This window comes from Podarcis bocagei (genome assembly GCF_964188305.1).
Source record: "Podarcis bocagei genome assembly, chromosome: 4".
Taxonomy (NCBI): domain Eukaryota; kingdom Metazoa; phylum Chordata; class Lepidosauria; order Squamata; family Lacertidae; genus Podarcis; species Podarcis bocagei.
In genome coordinates, this window is record NC_138128.1 from 1,575,635 (window position 1) to 1,580,467 (window position 4,833).

Consider the following 4,833-nt stretch of genomic DNA (forward strand, 5'->3'; position numbering starts at 1 on the left):
ACTCTGATTCTATAATAAGGAAAACAAGCATTCTGTTCCCCAAGTTTGAATGCACCCCAGGACAGGAGCCAAAAGCAACTTCGACCAGGGAGAAGAAGTGGTGGAAGAAGACTGGAAGAAATTTAAAGACTATTTGCAGAAATACTGTAAAATTAATGAATGTTATAGGGACGTTGGATTGAAAATAAGCGGTATTGGTAAAAAGATTAACAGGAATATGTAAATACGGATTGACAATGGTTGGAAATATATAGCTATAAATAGGTTAAGATATTAAGTAAAGATAAATGATAGAGGGTAAGGATTTGCTGAATTAACTATTTGAACTGGAATACAAAAAGGGAGGTGTGAGGAGGTCGTGGAAATTAGTGAAAGAAAGATAAGATATTGAAATTGGACTGTGTTTTAAATGGTTTTTTGTTTTGTTTTGTTAGTTGTATGTTAGTGTTTTGTAGTTGTTTTTTTCTTTTGTCGTATTGTATCGTATTGTATTATTGTATGTTTTTTCTTTCTTGGTTTTTTGTAGTGTTGTGTTCAATTTGTTGGAAAACTAATAAATATTATTATAAAAAAAGGAGCCAAAAGCAGCTTCTAGGCCCTTGGTGGGGTCCTTAAGGAGGAGAGACCCCTTTGGCTGCACGGCATGTGTTAACATCCTCCCCATGTTCATGGAAGCAAGAAGAATTACTGACAAAAAAAGAATGGAGGATGAAGTTGATGGACTACGCAGAATTAGACAATTAACAGGAAGGATTCGAAACTTGTGGGATCAGAGATTCTTAGAAGACTGGAGTAAATATATGGACTATTTGGAAAGTAACTGTGATGAACAGATTACGCTAGTAGGACTGCAAGAAGTTCTGTAAGGTGGATTATTTGAAACATTGCAAGAAAGACTATGAAGAGAATTATTAGTTAAGGATAATTAAATGTAAAATAAAAATTAAGAAATGCATAATAAGTGATAAAGAATGGAAAATCATCAGAGGTGTTGACGGAAGTCTAAAACATTGTATAAGATGATAAGATATGTTGTATGACTGTTGGAACTGATATGTTAAAAAAATTAATAAAAATGTGTGTGTATACACACACCGTATTTTTCGCTCTATAAGACGCACCAGACCACAAGACGCACCTAGTTTTTGGAGGAGAAAAACAAGGAAAAAAATATTCTGAATCTCAGAAGCCAGAACAGCAAGAGGGATCGCTGCGCAGTGAAAGCAGCAATCCCTCTTGCTGTTCTGGCTTCTGGGATAGCTGCGCAGCCTGCATTCGCTCCATAAGACGCACACATTTCCCCTTACTTTTAGGAGGGAAAAAGTGAGTCTTAGAGAGCAAAAAATACGGTGTGTATACACACACACACACACACCCTTCCCATGTTCCTGAAGAGTGGAAAATGCATGGCGACTCACTTGCCAATGACAGAGCAACAGCAACATATGCACACACACACTGTAGATAAATGCCAATCCTTTATTTATTCCAACATTGCCATCTCCAAAGGAAAACACAGCCTCGAATCCTGCCCCAGCATTACAGCGCTCTTTCCAGTCTCTCAGCAGAGAACAGTGAAGATAGGAAGTCCACCACAACTTCCGCCAACCTGACGCGCTCCCAGATGTTTTGGACGGCAACTCCCAGTGCGGCTGCAGTGGCGGACGGGAACTGTAGTGCAAAACTTCTGAAAGGCAGCCAGGCTGGTTTTTGCTACTTCTAACAGATTGGAAGAACGTCGATGCATCGTCTGTGCAATGGCAAAGGAGAAGAGCAAAGGCCAGGAGTCTGCGAGGGCCTTGCACAGAAAGCAAGCCATGGAGAACAGTTTTCAACTGAAAATAGAAAGAAAACAGAAAGAAATGGGGAAGGAACGCAAAGGTCTGTAGTGCTTGGCTGAACTGGAAAGGCTTCATTCAGACAACCCTGGAAGCCCATGGAAATCTGCATCGGAAGTACAGCGGCAAACATAAAACCGTTTATCGGGCCCCGTTGCATTAGGCACATGCTGGTTTCTTCATCACGCATATGAGCTTTGGACCATGCAGAATCTTGAGAAAGTCCTTGTGTTTGACCTTAAGCCATCCAAGTGCCTTAGGGGGGGGGTGAGGGTGTTTCTGCACACAATGCAACAACCCCCATCGACTTCAGTGTGTGCTTCTCCCTTTGGCTTAAACTCACCACACCTTCCACAACTTTGCAAATGGATTTTACATTTAAGACAATAATTGTAGCAGTGGGCATTGGGTCAGAGAGCAGAGACACGCACCAAGCCATTGTCTCTCCAGCGGCTCCCCCACCCAAGCTGGAAAAACAATATATATATAACATTTTTTAAAGGCAAAATGGCTCATTGTACATCCAGATGTCTTACACACGCACGCCTCTGGGTTACAGGCGCTGTGCAGTATTGGTTTGGACATTTATGAAGTATCAAGATTTTAATTCAAAACGAAAGCTACAGTCGCACATTACATTGCCAAGCAAAACACAGCAATTGTGGGGGAATCGGGAACAGAGCTCACTGCCTTGACAAAATCTGTTGGAGAGATCTAGATCTTTTAATCAGCACTTTAAAAACCTGATGCACAGGAACTCTCCAGCTTTGCACAGCCTTCTAAAACGCCAGATCCCTTCAGAGGGTGTATTAAACAACCTCCCCAATTATTCCATTTTGCTCTCCTCTGTCCCAGGAAAATTTCCGATTTGACTTCTCAAACCCTGCTTCGAAAGAAAACAATAAATTTACAAATCTAGTAGGAAAGAGAGACAGGCGCAATAGATGTAGGGGGGCAGGAGCTGGTCCCCCCTTTACATTCAGAATCCAGGGTGCCAAAATCAGACAACACAACCTGGGAAGTAGGACAGGCTGAACCGCAAAACAAAGCCAAGCCAGATTATTGCAGGTGGGGTTGTCTTGTTAAGTGTGCCGTTTAGAAGCCTAGCTGCTGATGCTAGAGGTTGCTTCTACCCTAGTGATAAAGCCCCCCCAAGACTTTGCACACTCACATTTTTTGTGAGATTGCTCAGTTGCAGCCTGAAAAGGTTGGTTGGCTGGCATTGGAAGAGTGTGCAAAGAGGAAACCAGTAAAAACACCCACCCTGTCTCAAGGAGCAGGAAGCAACAAATTAAATAGTTGCGTGAAGTAGTCAGAGCTTTGCAGAGTAAAGCGCTGTTATTTTAGCGCAAGGCTGCAAACGGTTGAGGGGAAAGGGAAGCCTCAGCCGGGCCAAAAAGTCCTAGCATGGAAGCAACTTTAGGGGCGAGAAACCTTATAGCTCCTGGAAAGGGATGGGACAGGGTGGGCTCCAGCTTGGAATCTCCAAAGCCAAACCTCCACATGCTACATTGGAGAATGGCGGCTGAAGAGAAGCAGCTGCTGGTTATTCCTCTGCCAAAGAAGGTAGTTTGGGGAAAGGTACTACAGTACGGAAACGCGGAAGGAGGCACCGAGGCAGAACTCCCTGTCCGGGGACTCAGCTACAAATAAAATGCTTCAAAGGTGTTGTAAAGTGCAATATACAAAGGTGGCACTAGGTGGCGACAGAGAGCGAGGCAAAATCCAATGTGTTTTTAAAACAGAGCATTTTCACAGCGTTTTTTTATGTGTGTGTCGATTCCACCCGGGAGCTGCAGAAGAGGCAAGCCGCAAGCCGCCCTACATTTAATGCTGGGGAGGGAATGGGCAGCGGTATTGCTTGCTAACTGGGGGGGACTCTTGTCTTCAGGCAGAAGCAATGTAAGTGGCAGGTTTATGTGTGTGTGACATGGAACTTTGTGCTTTTAAGTGTGCAAGGTGGGGGGTCGCCTCCAACCAAAGTGGGGCCGGGAGGCACTTTGCAGCAGAAGCTCCTCCTGAGGTTCAGGTGTCCATAATGCCTCCCACTGTGCTCCACATATCTTGAAGGGGGATCAGCCACGGAGACCAGGAACCAACACCCCAAGGCGAAAGGGTCCAGCTCCCCAGCTGTGTGCAAAGTTCCCTGAGGGGTGGGCGGAGAGGTCCTACAATCTCAGCTAAGCGCCCCAATGCTACAAATCATGCCTCGCTGGGAACCCCGGGCCCAGCGGTGCCGGCTCTCGTTGCAAGCTGCAGCCAGGGAAGCTCACCTTGGCAATGAGACATGGGATGTGCCCAGGGAGACCCATGGATGGCATTTGCAAAGGGGGCAGCCTTTGCAAAGGGCACTTTCCTTTCTAGGCCTTTCATCCCAGGAGTGGGTAGGACAGGGGTTGGGAACCTAAGGCCCATGGGCCACAAGCGGCCCATGGACCCCCACTGCCCGCTCAGGGATCCCCGGCGCCCGCAGCCAATGGGAAGCTGCGCACGCCTCCTCTGCGCCTGAAGGAGCGCCAGAAATAGCATTTGCGCTTGCGTGCGCACACACTCCGGCCCACCGTGGCGTCTGATCCAGCAGCAAAAAAAGCTAATGCTCTTCTAGGCTGTATCTGCAGAAGTCTAGTGCCCAGATGAAGGGAAGTAATAGTCCCACTCTATTCTGCCCTGGTCAGGCAAACACCTGGAATACTGTGTCCAATTCTGGGCACCACAATTTAAGGAGGATGTTGACAAGCTGGAAGGTGGGCAGAAGACCAAGATGATCAAGGAAACTAAGCCTGATGAGGAGTGGTTGAAGGAGCTGGGTATGTTTAGCCTGGAAAAGAGGAGACTGAGAGGAGATATGAGTTAAAAGGTAAAGTAAAAGGACCCGTGACCATTAGGTCCAGTTGTGACCGACTCTGGGGTTGCGGCACTCATCTCGCTTTACTGGCCGAGGGAGCCGGCGTACAGCTTCCGGGTCATGTGGCCAGCAGGACTAAGCCGCTTCTGG

The 4,833-nt window shown here is 46.3% G+C and overlaps 1 long non-coding RNA gene across 1 annotated transcript; it reads right to left on the minus strand.

The window, feature by feature from the left end:
* Window positions 1-1,459: 1,459 nt before the first annotated feature.
* Window positions 1,460-4,412, minus strand: LOC308585191. The gene is made up of 2 exons (XR_014007133.1): window positions 4,282-4,412; window positions 1,460-4,242 (listed from the first exon to the last, which is right to left on the minus strand). It is a non-coding gene; the product is annotated as an uncharacterized lncRNA (long non-coding RNA).
* Between the last annotated feature and the right edge of the window lie 421 nt (window positions 4,413-4,833).